This window comes from Neoarius graeffei, chromosome 7 (assembly GCF_027579695.1).
Source record: "Neoarius graeffei isolate fNeoGra1 chromosome 7, fNeoGra1.pri, whole genome shotgun sequence".
In the NCBI taxonomy this organism is placed as follows: domain Eukaryota; kingdom Metazoa; phylum Chordata; class Actinopteri; order Siluriformes; family Ariidae; genus Neoarius; species Neoarius graeffei.
Genome location: NC_083575.1, coordinates 3691264 through 3713053, shown reverse-complemented (window position 1 = coordinate 3713053; position 21790 = coordinate 3691264).

Sequence of the window (21790 nt, the reverse complement as noted above, 5' to 3'; positions counted from 1 at the left end):
ATTATTACAGTTTTGTGGAAAATAACATCAAAACAAAGGCATAAAAGCCATGGCAGGGATTGAAAGAGGAGGAAATAAAATGCTAACTTCGATCATAGCAACCATTCTGGAATTAATGAGAGAGAGAGAGAGAGAGAGAGAGAGAGAGAGAGAGTACATACAGACAGAACAGAGAGAGAGTGAGTGTGATGGACAGACTGAAACGAGGCAGATAGAAAAGAGAGACAAACAGAAAGGAGAGGGAGAGGAAGGAAAGAAGAAACAGGAAGAAAGAAGAGATGGAGAAAAGTGAGACAGAAAAAAGGCATAAAATAAACAGATGTGAGGGAGAAGAAGACAGACAGACAGAAAAGGGACAAGGAAAAGAGAGAGACAGACAGACAGATAGATAGCAAGAAGTGAAAGAGAGACAGCTCTGAATTGTTTTTTTTTTCCATGAACATGAGTTGCTGATTGGCTGATTCCTCAAGCTGCGCTGTGATTGGCTGACAGTCTCTCGACACCTGACAGTAACAGACAAAGTGGAGGTGAACGACTCCATGACAATTTATTTTATGCACAGGCAGTCACTATCTGATGGTTGTCATGGTAACATCTCAGGGCGTGGTGTCTTTCTCTCTTCCTGTTGCTTTTAATTAAAGCATTAAAACTTTTCTGGGTTTTTGTGATCGTCGCTCACCGGTGTGATGGAGAAACATAAACACACACTGAGACTGAACCGCTGTTTCTGCTCATTGCCATGGTAACATTCCAACACGGTCACACGATATCAGGAGCCGTGATCTCGAACCATAATGGCATCTGATATGAGAGAAACACACACACACACACAGAGTGCACACCTCCCAGCCAATCAGAAATGAGTATTTCCTCTGTACCCCGGGGGCCACCAGGTGTGAGTTGTTAACAGATGACGGTGATTAACGTTGTGTGTTAATTAAAATTTCGGGGCCCTGATGAGGATGTTCAGACAGATTCGAAGAATTTCTCTGAAAGGATTTATCTCAGTTTTAAAGAATGTAAGAATGTGAATAATGAGTTACACACACACACACACACACACACACACACACTTAAAATAGATGCATGAGCTCATGTGCAGTTACTGCCAGGCTTACAGAGAACACGCTGTAGACACACACGTACACACACACACACACACAGAGATCCATGGTGTGTGTGTAATGAACAACATTAAAGGTGTAAAGCTGCTTGTTTTTACTTCCAGTCGAGATAATGTCTACCACACACACACACACACACACACACACGCACACAGTGTAGCTGGCTTAAACGACTAGTTTTTGTTCTTTTGTTTTTGGAGGAGCTTCTGCTGTGTTTATTGACACTCATCGCTGTTAGAAAAGAAAAGGACATCCCTCATCTGAGAGAAAGAGAGACAGACAGACAGACAGACAGACAGACAGACAGACAGACAGACAATAAAAAGCAGAGACAGATCAAAGAGGCATTCATAAGACAGAGAGACAGCAACAGAATGGACAGAGAGACTAATAGAAAGAAGAAACACAGGGAAGAGAGACAAAAAAGAAAGAGTGAGACATATACAAAAAAGACAGTTTGGCAAATGGAAGGGAGAGAGAGACAAACAGGAGACAGAGACACAGAAAAGAGAGTGATGGAGAGACAGATGAGTGAGAGAGACAGAAATTGACAAAAAAGAGACAAAGAAGTTGGAAAGCAGACAAAGACACACATACAACAAACTGAAGAGAGACACAGTGGTACAGAGAGAGAGAGTTTGTTTGTTTGTTTGTTTGTTTGTTTGTTTGTTTGTTTGTTTGTTTGTTTGTTTGTCTCGTGTTTCCTGTGCAGTATGTAACACAGTGGCATTATTATGGGATGTAGGAGGTTAATAACATGTTAATAGAGCTGTTATAATAATGTAATAATGAGGTTTAGTATCACAGAGAGAAACAGAGAGAGGAAGACAGAAAGAGAGTGAGACAGCATGACAGAGAGACAGACAGAGAGAGAGCAAGAGAGAGACAGTGACAGAGAGAGAGACAGATCCAGAGAGAGAGAAGGAGAGGAAGTGTGAGAAAGAGACAGATTCAGAGAGACAGACGGGGAGAGAGACAGAGAGAGAGAGAGAGAGAGAGAGAGAGAGAGAGAGGTTTAGTTCTGTTCCATGTTACAGTGAGCTCGTCGCAGGCTGCTGCTGTGTGTGATGGAGGTTTGGCAGGTTGCACGTTGCTCGCAGGTGTTTCACATTTTTGCACTCAGTGTTTCATTTATGGCTCTCTCAGACCCCCCTCCCTCTCTCCCTCTCTCTCTCTCTGGTCTCGATTATGTAACAGCGCCCCCAAGCGGATGCCTTCACCCTGCAGTCAGGTCCAATCTTTGGTCTGTTTTTTAACCTGTTAAACTCGTTATTATTATTATTATTATTATTATTATTATTATTATTATTATTATTATATTAATGACGTGTTTTATTCGTTACTCAGTCACTCCAGTGAAGCTTGTGGGACTTTAAAGTGTTAATATTTGAATTGAAATCAACATAAATTTCATAAAATGTTTCTCACAGAGCTGAACGCTGAAGATCATCAGGAAAAATATTAATTATTCCAGTAAACATTTCAATAATGAGACGAATATTCTATCATGTCGACTCAATAAATTTTCTTCATTCATCCTGTCCTTTATTTTTTTTCCTGCTTGCTAATGAATTAGCACACCAGCTAGTTAACAGGTTAGCGAATTTCCAAAAGAATTTGACTCCAAAATTCGCCAAAAATATTTCTTCAGCGACGTTGCTCTTGTTCTGATTCGGTAAATTTCCTCAGACACTTTCAGGAGGGTTTTGTTTTCAGTGTCTGTGTATTGGCAGGGACACGTCGTCATCCTCAGTGTGAGAAATTCAGCGAACAGGACGAGGATCGACAAGGCAGCGCCGTCATCGCTACGTCTGTCTAAGTTCACTTTTTAAAGTGTGTGAGGAAGAGAAGAAAGGAGGCGAGGTGTGATAAGGGAGATGGAGTGAGACCGGAGTGAGACTGTGTTCTTGATCCAGAACAGACCCACACTGATCTGATCCGAGCTCTGTTCCAGCGCTTAGCAAGAAACGTGTCGGCTCTTAAAAGTGGCGCAGGTTTGCTGGGTGTTGGAACCCAGGTACAGAGAAACCAGACAACAGATGGAGGTGGGACGAATATCAACTCTTACACTGAACACCTTACACTTTTTTCTTACACAGAAAAAGAAAACGGCTTTTTTTGCCTCAATTTCATATCACACACTGATTTTAGTTCAAACTTTAGGAAGGTGGAAAATATTTGCCAAAGTTAATGAACAGAAAATACTTCAACATTTCCTCACATCCCACCTTTCACTCCTCAGTGTTTTCCACCATGTTATACATTACATTTCTTTTCATTTTCTCTCCTTTTTTTGTATTTTTCTTTCGTTTTCATCTGCTTTCTGGCTTTAAACATAAAAAAAATCAGAAATAAGAGACAGGAACTGTGAGGAACTCCAACCAGGAAGTGATGTCACAGAAGCAGAAAAGTATTCCGAGACATTTCAGAGGTGGATGGAGGAAAAGATGAGTTAAATGAGACCAGGAGGTGAAGCTGAGTTTAAAGTAGGAACGATTGTGGACCTGGAATGGAACCCTGAGGAACTTCATTGAGAAAGAGACGTGAGAAGAGCAGTCTGATATCAAACAAGGTGAAGATGAACATGAACAAGAGTGAAAGTGTGAGGAACCCCATCCAAGAAGAGATGTAGAAACCCAGAAGATTCGCTTGTCTGAGACATTTGAAAGGTGGACTGAAGGAAAGATGTGTCAGGAAGAGGTGAAAATGAGAGCATAGGGGACATGTGGAATGATCTGTGGACCGAGACTGGAACTCTGAGGAACTCCATTGAAGAAGTGATCTCAGAAAAGCAGTGTGATGTGTTCTGAGATGGAAGGAAAAATAAAGATGTGAAGTTTTAGTCCAGGGGTTCTGAAACTTTTTGGCCAAATGACTAAAAGGACATGATGAATTTTCTGCGACCCCAAACCTTGACCACTGGACTTTTTTTTTTTTAATTCCAGATGTATAATAAAGGACGAGTCAGTACCTCAGTCAGGACTGTCAGTAATATATGTATGCGGAATATAACTGACTAAAAACCAAATTAAAAAATGTGCATTCTTCAAATACTATGCATTCCTGTGTAGTTTATTGGAATAGATTTAAACTTGAGATGGCACGTCAGCACCAAAACATCTGTATCTGACCGGCTTCCAAGTTAAACTCCAGCGTGTTTGGCAATTTTATCCACAGCGATGTGAAACACATTGATGAGCGAGCTGTGTCTCTTAAAATGTTCCGCTGTCAGCACGATTATTGTCATGGGCTACACCGAAGACTCTGACGTCAAGCGACTCCACATGGGGTCACGACCCCAAATTTGGGAACCCGTGCGTCAGTATAAGGTGAAATCAAGAATGAAACGGTGAGGGACTCCATCCAGGAAGAGATAAATAAAAGCAAAGCAGTGTTCTGAGACATTCTAAAAAGAAGGATGGATGAAAAGACAGAAAAGTTAAGCGTGAGTCTGAACTGAAATCAAGTATATCATAGGAACAACAGCAGGCCGAAAATGGAGACCTGAGGAACTCCAGTACACCAGGAGGGAAGGAAAATACTTCACTACATGCTACATGATCAAATTGAACTTGTAGATAAGATGAAATCTGGATCAGAGAGTAGCTCCAGACGAAGCTAATAACTTTGACTTCGGTTTTATCACATTTGGTCGCACATCCATTAAGTGTGTCCAAGATGAGGTTTTGTCCTCGCATGGGGTTTGATCTGTGAGGATAGATCAGCCAAACATTGCAGCAAGCAACTGTTAGCAAACACTTTGTCAGCATTGCTTATTCCATGGGATTAGTGTGTTAAAAGTGCTAGCCAGCTGTTTTGATTATTAGCCAAGATGTGCAGGTCTCCGTGTCTTTTTGAGAGAATGAACGTCAAACACTTTGGACCCTTGTCTTTCTGGTCAAAACAACTGATTGGCTTGAAAGCATGTGAATTGTAGCACAGTCCTCATAACAGCCATAGCATTACGTCAAAGCTCGGTCTGACGATGACCCCGGTGGGATCCTCCCGGGATCGTCGGTACTAATCGAACCCTGCAGCTGTTAATCCATGATGTCACAGCTGTCGGGTCTGTGTGTGAAATCGAATCTGCACACGTCTTTCGAACGCTCTGACTTTTACGCCGTCCCGTCTCTCGGCGTCTAAAGACAATAAACAGCGTGTGAAATCTAACGATGCGTGCACACCATACATATTTGAGAGGATTAGGATGGAGAAAAACACGTCTCACTTCATGCCGTGACTTCAGACCTCAGGCAGTCTGACCTCAGGAAACACGGAGAGCGTGAAATCAAAATAATGTGAGGTTCAAAGGAAGTGTGAAGAGGAGAAATGTGGAAAGGGTTCATGAAGCAGGTGCGAGGGCCAAAATCAGTGATAACCATCAGATAAATAATGGCACACGGTTTCCAATCGTTCTACACCATTTTGTCCTCCACATCCCCAAACAATTACGGATTTAATTCGCCCTCGTCCATTTCCCCTCTACAGTTTCACCCTTGGTTTAATCCCATCACAACCTGAAGGAAGTTTCAATAAGTTATAACATCAAGAAGAGTTCACAAGACGACCGGAAGACTGCCATTAATTACCCACAAGGCACTGCTAGTGAGGGCAGGGGGTTTAGCGAGCAGAGTATTATTAAGGTATTATTATATTAATATTCTGTATAAACTGGCCGTGAAGTTGCTTTGTCTACATTATTATCTGCCTTATATTTATAAATTAGCAAAACAGCTGATTAGCAAAATGATGATTGATTAGCTGTGGGATTAGCATTGCTGCCTCACAGTTCCTTCACTTTGTCTGATTAGCAGGTTAGCGTATTAGCATTGTGATTTATCCAGAACCTTTACTTTTCCCTTTGTAGAGGAAAGCTGAAATTAGTAAATTACTGTAATCTATGAGTGAACAAGTGAAGAAGGGAGTACAGCAGTCAGCCAGCAAAATTATTGATATGATAATTTTCAAAACATTAAAGCATATACATATGGCCTCACTTTCGTTTATAAATGCCTTGAGACCTCAAGAATGGCACAGGAATAGTTTTAAGCATTAACAATAAATCTAATATAGTAATTTTTATGATTAAAGTGATTTATATACAACCCTGATTCCAAAAAAGTTGGGACAAAGTACAAATTGTAAATAAAAACGGAATGCAATAATTTACAAATCTCAAAAACTGATATTGTATTCACAATAGAACATAGACAACATATCAAATGTCAAAAGTGAGACATTTTGAAATTTCATGCCAAATATTGGCTCATTTGAAATTTCATGACAGCAACACATCTCAAAAAAGTTGGGACAGGGGCAATAAGAGGCTGGAAAAGTTAAAGGTACAAAAAAGGAACAGCTGGAGGACCAAATTGCAACTCATTAGGTCAATTGGCAATAGGTCATTAACATGACTGGGTATAAAAAGAGCATCTTGGAGTGGCAGCGGCTCTCAGAAGTAAAGATGGGAAGAGGATCACCAATCCCCCTAATTCTGCGCCGACAAATAGTGGAGCAATATCAGAAAGGAGTTCGACAGTGTAAAATTGCAAAGAGTTTGAACATATCATCATCTACAGTGCATAATATCATCAAAAGATTCAGAGAATCTGGAAGAATCTCTGTGCGTAAGGGTCAAGGCCGGAAAACCAGACTGGGTGCCCATGATCTTCGGGCCCTTAGACGGCACTGCATCACATACAGGCATGCTTCTGTATTGGAAATCACAAAATGGGCTCAGGAATATTTCCAGAGAACATTATCTGTGAACACAATTCACCGTGCCATCCGCCGTTGCCAGCTAAAACTCTATAGTTCAAAGAAGAAGCCGTATCTAAACATGATCCAGAAGCGCAGACGTCTTCTCTGGGCCAAGGCTCATTTAAAATGGACTGTGGCAAAGTGGAAAACTGTTCTGTGGTCAGACGAATCAAAATTTGAAGTTCTTTATGGAAATCAGGGACGCCGTGTCATTCGGACTAAAGAGGAGAAGGACGACCCAAGTTGTTATCGGCACTCAGTTCAGAAGCCTGCATCTCTGATGGTATGGGGTTGCATTAGTGCATGTGGCATGGGCAGCTTACACATCTGGAAAGACACCATCAATGCTGAAAGGTATATCCAGATTCTAGAGCAACATATGCTCCCATCCAGACGACGTCTCTTTGAGGGAAGACCTTGCATTTTCCAACATGACAATGCCAAACCACATACTGCATCAATTACAGCATCATGGCTGCATAGAAGAAGGGTCCAGGTACTGAACTGGCCAGCCTGCAGTCCAGATCTTTCACCCATAGAAAACATTTGGCGCATCATAAAACGGAAGATACGACAAAAAAGACCTAAGACAGTTGAGCAACTAGAATCCTACATTAGACAAGAATGGGTTAACATTCCTATCCCTAAACTTGAGCAACTTGTCTCCTCAGTACCCAGACGTTTACAGACTGTTGTAAAGAGAAAAGGGGATGTCTCACAGTGGTAAACATGGCCTTGTCCCAACTTTTTTGAGATGTGTTGTTGTCACGAAATTTAAAATCACCTAATTTTTCTCTTTAAATGATACATTTTCTCAGTTTAAACATTTGATATGTCATCTATGTTCTTTTATATGGAATTTTGAAACTTCCACATCATTGCATTCAGTTTTTATTTACAATTTGTACTTTGTCCCAACTATTTTGGAATCGGGGTTGTAGGTAGCGGTCTGAGTGAATGACCTTGGCGTCCGTAACGTCACAGCAGGAAGTCTATCGGTCTCATTGCCATTTCCGCTATACTAAAACACAGAGCTGACTGCAACTCCGATCCTCCATTTTGAGCTAATTTATCACCATGACACGTAGATGTGTTGCTGGCCGGTGCAGCAACATGACAGAAGGTGGATTTACTTTGCGTTCATGGCCCAAGAATGTTCAAACTGCAAAGATTTGGACGCGTTTTGTGGGAAGTTCACGGGCACATTGGGCGCCTACGAAGTGGTCTCTCCTCTGCTCTGCACATTTTACTGAAGACTCGTAGGAGACCTTTGATCTGTTGAGAAGCATTGGCTATAAGCCCATATTGAAAGAGGGTGCAGTATCAACAATTAAAGAAAAAGAAAACAAGAAAGGGAAAGTATTTATTTATTTATTTATTTATTTTAAAGTGAGTTCAGTTGCGCCAGTCCTCCTGGAGTGAGCCGAGGGTTGTTGCTAAAACCCAGGATGGGACGGGACATGACCTATCGCTCAGGCAGTGACCTCCCCACAGTTGTTGCTAAAACCAGTGACATCCCGTTCCGTCCCAGGTTTTAGTAATTGCCTGAGCCAAGCAGTAATGGCGGAGTACTCAGTATGGAGAATGAGTGGAGCAGCCATCTGATTTCTAAGCTGGATATCGCTGCCATCTCGCCCTTACATGGAAGAAGTGAATGAACGGAGAACTGAACGAACAACTGAAAGTCAGATTGTTTCAAAACAATCGGCCACAAGATCGGCCTTCAAGAAGCGAGAACACAGACAGGTAAGTTCTGACTCTCATTGGGATAAAAAACAACACGTTGTTTACCTGCATTTAGATTAATCCATGTAACTTGTATTGTGTGTTTAAGTTAGCGGTATAAGATTATTTAATTTGCTTCAGAATGTGATTGTCTCAGTTCATCTGGTTATTTAATGAGCCTTTTACGTTTTATCAGTGAAAATGCATGCATGTACATGTATGTTGCATAAGTTATAACAGCCATCCTGTTTTAATGAGAGTCAACCCACAATCAATGAAGTCAAATCAGTCTTAGTTGAGCAAGTCGATAACGCTATTTCTTACTTTCACCATAAATGTTTATTTATATGACTTTGGTCTATAGCTGTAAAAGGCCTCGGCCTTAAAACCGGTTCCCGCTGTGACGTCATGCACTCAGGGCTGGCTGGCTCAGCGGGGCAGCGCCAATCACAACTTTGCGGTCGATTTTAACTCTCAAAAATATATATTTTTTATTCCTATTTATGCAGCATACAAGAGTCAAGGATGGAGATACTATCCACTCAGAAATTTATTTTAAAATAAAGGTTCTGCGTGTCTGCTTTAGGTATAAATGTCTATCTCTCTGTCAGTATGTGTTTATATCGGTCTTGCAGAGTTTCTGTTCGCTGGTAAATCCCGATATTTAATGGTAAATATTTAACGGTAAAAACGATGTGACTGACAAATTCAGAATAATGCTGGACTCGGTGTCTGGAACAAAATATTCACTTAAAGGACAAACAAATTGCAAACAGGTCCAAGTTTTTATCAGCCGTGTCATAAAATAATAATTTTCATTAATTAATTTTACTTGATGATGTCGTTTTTGTATCACCCAAAATTTCAGTGTTTTCACACAGCAGTGATGGTGAACATCGAAGCAGAATCAGACACAGACACCAAACACTCCGAGTGAAACATCTGCTGCCTGTCTATCTATCTATCTATCTATCTATCTATCTATCTATCTATCTATCTATCTATCTATCTGTCTGTCTGTCTGTCTGTCTGTCTGTCTGTCTGTCCATCTGCCTGTCTATCTATCTATCTATCTATCTATCTATCTATCTATCTATCTATCTGTCTGTCTGTCTGTCTGTCTGTCTGTCTGTCTGTCTGTCTGTCCATATGCCTGTTTGTCTCACTATCTGTCTGACTGTCTGTCTTTCTATATGTCTATCTGTCTGCCTGTAAGACTGTCTATCTGCCTGTCTATCTCACTATCTGTCTATCTGTCTGCTTATCTATCTATCTATCTATCTATCTATCTATCTATCTATCTATCTATCTATCTATCTATCTGTCTGCTCATCTGTCTGTATACCTGTCCATCTGCCTGTCTATCTATCTATCTATCTATCTATCTATCTATCTATCTATCTGTCTGTCTGTCTGTCTGTCTGTCTGTCTGTCTGCTCATCTGTCTGTATACCTGTCCATCTGCCTGTCTGTCTCACTATCTGCCTATCTATGTCTGTCTGTCTGTTTAATTGTCTGTCTGTCTGTCTGTCTGTCTGTCTGTCTGTCTGTCTGTCCATGTGCCTGTTTGTCTCACTATCTGTCTGACTGTCTGTCTATCTATATGTCTATCTGCCTGTCTGTCTTGCTATCTATCTAACTGTCTGTCTGTTTAATTGTCTATCTGTCTGTCTGTCTATCTGTCTGCTCACTATCTGTCTGTCTGTCTGTCTGCTGATCTATCTATCTATCTATCTATCTATCTATCTATCTATCTATCTATCTATCTATCTATCTATCTATCTGTCTGTCTGTCTGTCTGTCTGTCTGTCTGTCTCTCAGTCGATCAATCTCACTGTCTCTCTATCTATTTATCTATCTGTCTTTCTGTTTTCCTTTCTATATGTAAAACATTGTACATGGAAGAAATGTAACTTATTGTGTTTTTTTAATTTTGTGTGTGTGTGTGTGTGTGTGTGCGTGCGTGCGTGTGTGTGTGTGTGTGTGTGTGTGTGTTGGTTGATGTTCAAGCAGGCGGGAAGCAAAAACAGTCGACAAGCCTCTGTTTGTTTTCTCCAAAAACAGAGAGAAGCAAAGAAAGCACACTCGAAATTTCAGTGCCGAGCTCCCGATGCTGTGTGTGTGTGTGTGTGTGTGTGTGTGTGTGTGTGTGTGAGAGAGAGAGAGAGAGAGAGAGAGAGAGAGTGCTCCCGATGCCCCTGTGTGTGAGTCCAGTTTGTTTTTTATCAGACCTGATCGAGGGTGTATTCATTTCTCTCGTTGTTTTACTCACTGGGGATTTTTCTCTCTGCCAAAATATCGTCCACTGAGAAAAACTTCTGCATAAACACACACACACACACACACACACACACATACACACACACACACACACACAGGATTCAGGAGTCATCCAGTGTAACTGAGTGTTTGCTCACAGGTCGTGTCGTTTTTACACTTTTATATTAATGCTGTCTGTCATCGGCAGCCATGTTGATTCTGTCCATCATGTCCAACAAGCCCCTCCCCTTTCCCATACTGTGATGCACGATGGCACAGTTCAGTCCACGATGCAGGAATCCTCACAGAGTGAACATAAAAGTGCCTCAGTGAATGATTTGGGTTGCAGCTCAAGTCTCCTGTTGCAGCATTAGGGACATTTGGGACTTAATATAGTGCGTGGCGGTACAGCGTGGGCATTAACGTCCATGTTAACACAGTTTACAAGGCAATAAGTTCCCCCAGGAGGCAGCGCTGACCCTGAACACATCCTGAATCCATTACGGCACCCAAATAAAGACTAGTGAGTGCACATGAGAGAGAAAAATCACCTTTGTCCAGCTCCGTACAACACAGTTATATTACATTATAGTTGTTGTTGTTGTTGTTAGTGATATTATGTGCAGTATGATTGTTCCCACCTTGTTTAACTCAGTTTTTCAAATTAATATGACATTATGCTGTATTTAACTCTTTAAATTCACTAAAAAAATCCCTGGGTACGAGGAGAACAATTGAGAATGTATTTATTTCCATCAGTATTGTTTATTAGAGATGTCAGATTTATTATTTTAATTATAAATGTTGGAATTTACTTACTGTAACATCAACATGTTTAATATCTTCCTGATGACTGATTCACTGATGCAGGAATGTTTCATGATTGCGAGGAAGAAAGCTGATTTGAGAGTTGCACGGTTTATTTTCAAAGTAAAAACTTTTCTTTGTTTTTTTCCCCGGTAAATAAGTTTTAAAATTTATCCCGTAGATTTTTCTCGTTCTGCTTTTTTTTGAAACAATCTTTTTTTTTCTAATGACACCAATGTTTAGCTCTGAACTCTGTTTACTTTTCTAAGACATAAAAACAGGGGGCGGAGTGTAGGACTCTTTGGGGGCGTGTCTGTAACATGACTGATGCAGAGCGATGTTTTTGCGTATTTTGTGATAAAATTGAAAAAAAATTGAGAAAAATGACATACGAAGGGGGAAAAGAGGAGGGGGCAAATACTTTTGCACCCACACCTCCATCTGCAGTTTGAAGTTGAATATTAAAAGAAAGAAAGAAAGAAAGAAAGAAAGAAAGAAAGCATTTATTTGTCACATATATAATACAAAATTCTTTCCTTTGCGTATCCCAGCTTATGATCGTCATGTCCATGTGGAACGCTGTTACTGCTTTAAGAGGTCGTGATGGATTGCGCTGGTCTCTAAGCAATGGTTGGTCATAGTAACAGCACCGGTTGCTAAGCAGTGATTGGTGAATTGGCCAAACGCAGCCCTGCAGCACCTGACAGCAAGACGCTAAATGACGCGTTGACATTTTGTAAATGGTGTATATATCAGGATCGAAGAATGAACCACCACAGGCTGAGATTCAGACCTCAGTGACGGATGCTTTTCCTGACGAGGTGGAGGAACTCGAGGCGTAATGGAAGATTTCATCTCAGCGCGAGCCACAGGAGGCCGGGAAACACAAACACGACTCCGATCGGTTTGTTCATGACATAATCCAGCTCCTAAAAACAAACAGCGGCTGCTGCAGGGTGAATTTCTTTTTATTTTTATTTGGTGTATCTGGTTACCTGGATGCTCCGTCGATGACAAAGCTGAAAGGTGTAATTTTCTCAGCCGCAGTAATAAGCAACACGAGATTGAGGTTAAGCAGAGCCATGAAGGGGCACACAACGGGTTTGTTCACTCACAATAACACCATAACCATGAGCTTAATGATGCTAACACAGTTTCCTCTTCATCGTCAAAATATCTCAGGATGGTATGTACATCACGTTCACTCCTTTCTTTCTCTCTCTGATTATTAGCTCAAACACGACCTCAGCGTCAGCGTGCGCTGATTTTTGAAGCAGGCCCGTGATACGCGATCCTTTCGTAAATATTTTCAAGGCGGGTTGCATCAGGAGGATTTCTGCCGAGATGTTTTGACAGCCTGGAAATGGAGTTTCAAGATTGCAACAGACGCAAAGATGTCAAGATGTGAACTCGTTTAACCCTCCCGTCATGTTCCCGACTTAGCAATGTTCCGTCCCCTCGACTCCAGGCAACTCTTCCCTGATTTTATAGCAGTTCAGGCAGCACTCGGGAGAAACGGCTAAAACCGTGAGGAACACAGAGCTTCATGTTCAACAGGATGTACGTTTAAACCGTTTGAACCAGCTCATGTTTTAATCAAGAGAGAGTGAAGCAGATGTGAACTTTCGTGTTGAATGAAATCAGTTTTCACCATTTCGACTCAGGCTCAGTGAGCGTGCAAAGTTTAAAAAATTAAGGACGGATCTCAAACTCGCCAACAAAAATTATACAATTATGTTTTTCTCATATCTTCATTTTGATGATGTTTCAGATCAGTCAGAGATGGACACCAGTGGTCCTTCATCCACCATCATCCATCATCCTTCAGAGAGACAAACCGGGCTGGAGCCCCACAGGGCCAGAAAACCACAAGGAGAGAGAGAGAGAGACAGCAAGAGAGAGAGAGAGAGAGAGAGAGAGAGAGACAGCGAGAGAGAGAGAGAGAGAGAGAGAGAGAGTGAAGAGAGAGAAAGGAGGAGAGAGAGAGAGACTGAGAGAGAGAGAGGAGAGAGAGCAAGAGAGGAAAGAGAGAGCAAGAGAGGAGAGAGGGAGAGAGGAAAGAGAGCGAGAGAGAGACTGAGAGAGAGAGTGGGAGAAAGAGAGAGAGCAAGAGAGGAGAGAGAGAGAGAGAGGAGAGAGAGCAAGAAAGAGCAAGAGAGAGAGAGACTGAGAGAGAGGAGAGAGAGGAAAGAGAGAGCAAGAGAGGGGAGAGAGAGTGGGAGAAAGAGAGAGAACAAGAGAGAGAGAGGGGAGAGAGAGTGGGAGAAAGAGAGAGAGAGCAAGAGAGGAGAGAGAGCGCAAGAGAGGGGAGAGAGAAAGAGAGAGAGCGAGAGCGTGAGAGAAGAGAGAGAGCAAGAGAGAGAGCTTGAGAGAGAGAGGAGAGAGAGAGAGCAAGAGAGGAGAGAGAGCGCAAGAGAGGGGAGAGAGAGAGAGAGAGAGCGTGAGAGAAGAGAGAGAGCAAGAGAGAGAGAGGAGAGAGAGAGAGGAGAGAGAGCGAGAGAGTGAGAGGAGAGAGAGAGGGAGAGAGAGCAAGAGAGGAGAGAGAGAGAAAGAGATTTTGATTTTTAAAATCATACTTTATTCAGTTTTACAAAACTAGAGTAGGGCAATCAATTATTCCTTTCCATCAAAGAAGTAGAGATTAAAAAAGAATATATAAAAATTAAAATAAATTATAAAATATGGCTAAAATGCAATTCATTTTCAATTACAGTGCAGCAGGCCCGTTTCAAGCTATTTGGGGGCCCTAGGCAAAGGGGGATCTGGGGCCCATAATTATCCCCCCCTCGACGAAAGGCCTTATGGCCGCCTACCCACTGAAGACTTAATAAATAAACATCACACATATTGTAATCATTCTTACGATTTTTACTTAATAAATGAACTCTTTAGATTATTATAAATAATTATCAAACCCAATTAAACACAAGAATAGACAAAATATACAAACACACATATATATATATATATATATATATATATATATATATATATATATATATATATATATATATATAAATCAAAATCAAATATGAAAATAAGACAAAGTAATATAAAATGTGCAAATAACACAACACTAAATATTTACAGTATATACACAAGTAGAAATAACTTCAAATGGTGATTAAATGATTACAAACATGAATAAGAATCTTAATAAGAACCAGCACACAGAAAAGTGCAAAAGGTATAGAAAAACACATAAAAATTTAAGAATACACAACTAGAATCACGTGCAAAATGTCTAAAACTGCTGCTTGTGGGCTTTGGCTTCAGCAAAGGCTTCAGCAAACAATACCCTCCATGTCCAAAGACCTGCGGACATCACATTCAATTGACATCAGTGCCAGTCCGGAGAGCCTCTCTTGGCCCATTATGTAAAAAAGAGCTTTCTTGTGAGCCATCCCCTGTCCTACTCCATTCATGCTCACAACACACTAGCTACTTCTGATGAAAGCCATGCAGCTCGCTGAAACTAACTCTGACTATGACATTTTGATAAACACAATAAGTTAATCTGGGAGAAGTTGACAGTCTTTCACCTATTTGTGTGGCACATATTAGAATTTTTAGCCAGACCTTGCAAGTTTGTAAGCCTGTTGTGCATGACAACGTTTACATCACTGTTATAAACACTGTCTACAAGATAACTACCATTAACGTAAGCTAGCTACCAAATTTGCTTGTCGACCCGCTTGGTATTAATGAGTGTGTACATTCTCACTTACCAGTGTCTTGTTTTTTTCTGTCTTCCTCTTCCCTTTTCTTCTTTCTCTTCTGGCTCCCTGAGGGGTAATTTCACTTCATATTTGATTTTGGGTTTTTTTTTTTTTGCCGCGGAGCTCTGCAACCACTTTACTGGACAGAGATGGGCATTGAGGGGTTGACAACAGACTGTCATTGCACTTTTCGGCCAAAGCATGTAGGGAGGCGCTGTTGTGCATTAGGGGGCCCCCCTTGGAGCTAGGGTATTTCAACAAGTGTCATTAGGCGCTGCGATGCCGGGCTCAAAAAGTTGTCATTGCTATTGAATACATAACCAGTCGCTCGGCAGCAGGGGGCCTTCGAGGGCTGGGGCCCTAGGCAATTGCCAAGTCTGCCTACCTTGTTGCAACGGGTCTGCAGTGCAGATCGCTTCTTTGACACACCACACATCCTTAAATGTTTCAAGATTTTGCATTAGCTCATAAAACCTGAAATCAACCAAAACTCTGGCTTTAACCAGGGCAGGAAACAGAACAACGACATTAGTCCCTGGTTGGTGCTCGACCTTATTCCTCCTAGTAATGTAAATAGCCATCTTGGCTTGACCCAGGACGAAATTCCAAATTTTACATACATTTTGTCTTTTCTTAACATATTTAAAACCAAGGACAAACGTCTCAGTGGAGAACGCTTTACTAAATGCACCAAATACATCTTTCAGCATGCAAAACAAGGGTTCTAACCTTAAACAAAATGTAAAAGCATGAAAAACAGTTTCCCTTTGGTAGCAGAAAGGACATTCCTGACTTACATTTCTGTTTATCACTGAAACAAAAGCATTGACAGAGACTGCTCCATGAAGAATTCTCCACTGTAAATCACCCACTCTCTTAGCCAATGGTGGTTTATAAAGTGCTCTCCATTCCGGCCTCACCCCACTATTCAGTTTGAGAGCAGCACTCCATGGTGTGTCAGCCCTGCTCTCCAAACTTTTCTTATTAAAAGTTTTGACACAAGCATGATACAGCTGTTTCCCCATAGCCATATTTAGCAGCATAGTGTTTGGGTTCCTAGATAGAAGTGGACCTGTATACCCGTCCAAATTGGGCCAGATTACCAGCCCAGGAAAAAGGTCCTGCTCGTTAGGACAACACACCCCTGCACAATAGCTCACAAGCAGTTCAATCTCATCTGTGGTGCAGGCAGCACGCCATTTTTCCAGGAGCTGCGATGCCACCCGAAGCGACCTCAGCCCCAAGGAATCAGCAAGCCCCCTCTTATTCCCAAAATATGGCCCCGTCAAGTCCACTACATCTTTCAAAGTGACAATCTTGGCGCCACACAGCATCTTCTGTAGCGACGGGAAATTGGCCAAGGAGACATCCAGACAAGCACCTCCAGCCACAGGCTTTTGCAAGAGCCAATGCAAGGAGGTTGCAGGGCCAAACCTTCTGACATTAAACAAGGCCCAGACTTTCAAACAACTGCAATAAAATGGTGGCAACTTTGAAAACAACATTTCATCTGATTTCATCAAAAACAAGGATTTGTCTAACCCCAAACTCCCACCCATTTTCAATATTGTGCAGCTCAAACCCCTCCATGCAACATCTGTAGGCCCTGTCAAGAGCCTTTTTACAAACTGCAGTCTAAAAGCTGCAGTCCTACTATGTAAGTGTATGAGGCCCCGCCCCCTCCCTCATCTTTTGGCAAAAACAAAACAGACTGATGTACCCAATGCAGCCCATCCCAAAATAAATTTCCAATAACAGACTGAATCTTTTGTAGCAGGTCAGGTGGAGGGTCTACACAGGCTAGTCTATGCCAGAAGGATGAAACTACCAGATTGTTAATAATGAGTACACGCCCCCTATAAGACATTTTTGACAAAAGCCACTTCCACTTTTCAAGCCTTCCCTTAACACTTTCAACTGCCCCCTCCCAATTTCTCCCCATAACTTCATCATTCCCCAGAAAAACACCCAATACTTGAACCCATCTTTCCTCCAGCTTAAATTATCTGGGAGACTTGGCACCATAGACATATAAACATAGACGCCGCCTTCTGCGTAGAATCATACGTCATCCTCGCCGCCATATTGGATGTGGCAAAGTGGAGATTCTTCAACCGTCTCTGGTATAGCGTCTAGACAGTAGTCAAGAATAAAGATGCCTCATTCATGTGCTGCGTTTAACTGCGTTTACCAACAGGTTTACCGTCCAAACGAGATCACATGGGATTACCTTTCACAGGTGAGACTGGAAAAATACTTTTCATTGTATTTGGTCATTATAATGTAATTTTACAAACAGATTTTTCTGACTTTGTGGCTAATATGAAGTCTCGCACATAATAGCCGCTCGGTGAAACCTGTCTCCAAACAATGAAGTATTTCCTTCGTAACTACGCTGATTGTTGTTAGTTGCTTAGCTAACTTTTCACATACTATGTAGGTTTCCCAAAAATAAAGACATGAAAAAGCAGTGGGAGACAGCTGTGCGACGGGAAGGGTTTTCTGCTACTCCATCATCCATGCTCTGCAGTGAACACTTCAGAACGGAGGATTTTGACAGAACAGGTCAGACAGTCAGGATCAGAGAGGGAGCTGTTCCTTCAGTCTTCAGTTTCCAAGCTCATCTCCACCAGGTAGGTGTATAGACCCTTTTCAGTCACGTGACCTTCGTAAACGCGACCGCCATTTTGGACATGTAGTGGACTTCGGCTCAAATCGGTTTGAATGCGAGGAAGGTGACAAACATAAAAGAAAAAGGAGCGAGATGCAGAAAACTGTATTTACTAGTTTACTGTAATTATGATCTGGCAGCTATTTACACCGGATCCAGTGTAAATAGCTGCCGGAGCCAACGTCCGAGGTTCCGGAGCACGCGCGCCGGCTCAGGCCGGAGCCGCGAGCGAGAGCGCCGGCTCCGGCCGGGCCGCGAGCGAGCACGCTCCGGAACCTCGGACGTTGGCTCCAGCAACTATTTACACTGGATCCGGTGTAAATAGCTGCCAGATCATAATTACAGTAAACTAGAATGGAATGTTAACAGCAATGTAATGCCTTTTCTGGCTAATTTTATTCGTCTTACCTCCAACAAAGTGGTCACTACACAAGCGTTGGTATGCTGCTATCCATCTTCTCCGTCGGTCAGCATCTACCAGGATCCAATAAAATGATAACCCTTGCCTTGTTTGTTGATGGTTACTACATCCAGGTGCACAACAATATAGTGGCATGATGGAAGTCTTGGTGAAAATAAACACTTTCTTTGCTGCCGTTCCTCAATGTTGGCTGTGGTAAACTACTGGTAGTACACGTCCAAAATGGCGGCCGCGTTTGTCGTGACGTCACGTGAAAAGGGTCCATAGTTATAATCATAATCATAGTTATAGTGAGAATTAGATAATACAGTGCCACACTATTTCATTTCATTTCATTATCTCTAGCTGCTTTATCCTGTTCTACAGGGTCGCAGGCAAGCTGGAGCCTATCCCAGCTGACTACGGGCGAAAGGCGGGGTACACCCTGGACAAGTCGCCAGGTCATCACAGGGCTGACACATAGACACAGACAACCATTCACACTCACATTCACACCTACGCTCAATTTAGAGTCACCAGTTAACCTAACCTGCATGTCTTTGGACTGTGGGGGAAACCGGAGCACCCAGAGGAAACCCACGCAGACATGGGGAGAACATGCAAACTCCACACAGAAAGGCCCTCGCCGGCCACGGGGCTCGAACCCGGACCTTCTTGCTGTGAGGCGACAGCGCTAACCACTACACCACCATGCCGCCAGTGCCACACTATGATGAACGTTTTTGAACGTATGATGAATGTTTTTAACCTTTCTGAATGTGAAGGAATCAGTGATGTATTTTGTTTTGGTATGGCGTTAGAACCTGGCCGAACTCAGTTTGGCGGTCATTCAGCTCACTTTATTCAGCGAGAGCAGGTCTGTGTGGTGACTCAATAAATAAAACAGTAAATTTTTATTTTCGTTCACTATTTCCAGTTTTTCCACTATTTCCATCATTTATCATATTCAGTCTTGTCGGTTGGTTATTGTGGCCTCAGGTTTTGGTAGCTTGCTACGGTATGCTGACTGATTAGCTTACCTGAGCTACCTATCATGGATCTGTCGCTAGTTTGCAGTGTACAGGGTATTTCGCACACTATTTATAACCATCACATTAAAAGTTATATGTGTTGTTTTGATGCCTGTTTGTTTCCCAAATATATACGTGTGTGTCTTAATGGGTGAATAAAAGACATCGAGTTAAATATTATTGTAGAAAGGGGCTTTATGAAGTTCAGTCCATTTACTTGCATTGGTTTACGGGGAAGATTTGCCACATCCAATATGGCGGACACTCTGACGTATCCCAGCAACGGGGCCACCAGTTCAATGCGGTGTCTATGTTTATATGTCTATGCTTGGCACCCCCTCCACCCATTGACCCAGCAATAGAGCCTCACTTTTTGACCAATTAACCTTGGCTGATGAGAGTAACTCAAACTCCTTAAGGATGTCCACCACCATCTCTATATCCCTTTCCCCACTAATCAGTAAAACTATATCATCAGCATAGGCTGACACATGAAGAGGTACCACACACCCAGGCACAGACACACCCCTTAAAGTTATTCTTAATCTCTGCAAAAGAGGCTCTATTGCTAAAGAGTATAACATACCAGACAGGGGGCAGCCTTGCCTCACACCTCTGCCAACCTTAAAGGGAGCACTTAAACCACCATTGACTTTGAGAATACTCTCCACATCACTGTAAAGAACCCTGACCTTCTGAACGAAGCCTTCAATGAATCCAAGGCATATAAGGTGTCCCACAGATAATTATGCTCCACCCTATCAAAAGCTTTCTCTTGGTCTAATGAGACCAACCCCACATCAAGCCCCAACATTTTTGTCATGTCTATAACATCACGGACTAAAGAGACATTATCAAAAATGGATCTACTGGGAATACAGTACATTTGGTCCGGATGGATGACCTGGTCTATCACCCTACATAGTCTGTTGGCCAATGCTTTGGATAATAATTTATAGTCACTACACAGAAGCGACACGGGTCTCCAGCACTTTATATCAGTGAGATCACCCTTCTTAGGTAGAAGCTTGAGGAATGCCCTATGACAGCTCACCGTCAGGAGTCCTCCAGCAAGACTGTCGTTGAGCACTGCAAGCAAATCCTCCCCCACCACAGACCAAAAAGACTTATAAAAGTCTATAGGGATTCCATCCAGGCCAGGGGCCTTGCCACATTCCATACCCTGAAGGGCCCTCTCCAATTCCTCCAACGTCAGAGCTGAATCAAGTTCGGCCAAGGACTCCGCTGAAACCTGAGGCAATCCCTCCATGAATGCACTGTCAGCCTGTTCACCACTTAGTTCACTCCTGTATAGATCTTCATAAAACCGTGCAGCTCTACTTCAAATATAATGCACACTGGTCAAAAGGGTTCCAGACTCAGATTTCAAAGAATGAATACATTTTCTCTGGTCATTTTTCTTCTCCAAGCTAAAGAAAAATTTTGAAGGTACATCCATCTGATCTACACACTGAAAACGTGAACGGACCAACGCCCCTTGTGCATTAAGACCTAACAGCTCAGCTAAGGCGCTCTTCTTGGTTGCCAAATTGTCAATGTCATCATGATCCCCAGTAGAGTAAGCCAAATTTTGAATTTCTACTAACTCTACTTCTAGAATTTCAATTGACCGAGTTCTGTCACCTGTGATGTTTCGAGCATACTGTTTACACAATTGTTGGATTTGCACTTTGCCAAAGTCCCACCACTGTTGTAAAGAAATAAAAGATGCCTTGCATTCACAAAACTCATCCCAAAAGGCTTTGAAAACATCCCTAAAATCCTTATCATGAGTTAAAGTAGTGTTAAAATGCCAATAAGCACTCTTTGGCTTCACTGAGTTCAAGAAAACACTGCACACAACCAAACTATAATCTGAAAAACTTACAGGAGTAATATCACAATTCTTAAACATATTAAGATGATGTTTAAAACAGTAAAACTTGTCAAGCCTTGCTAAGGAAATCATATTACTATGGACACGAGTCCAAGTATATTGTCTTTGCCCCTTGTGAAAATTTCTCCATACATCATTTAGATCATGTGTCTGCATACACTGGCTAAGTCTTCTGCGTGAACGCATATGTGGCTCAACATGATTTCTGTCAATGTCTTGCTCTGTGCAATTAAAATCCCCCCCAATAAACAGATATTCATCACCATTGCATCCAGAAATAACAGTAGACAATGTTTCTAAAAAAGCCACTCTTTCTGCTGCAGTGGTTGGGGCATACACACAAACAAAAACATCATTTTCAAAACAAGCTCTAACCTTTAGTAATCTTCCCTCTATA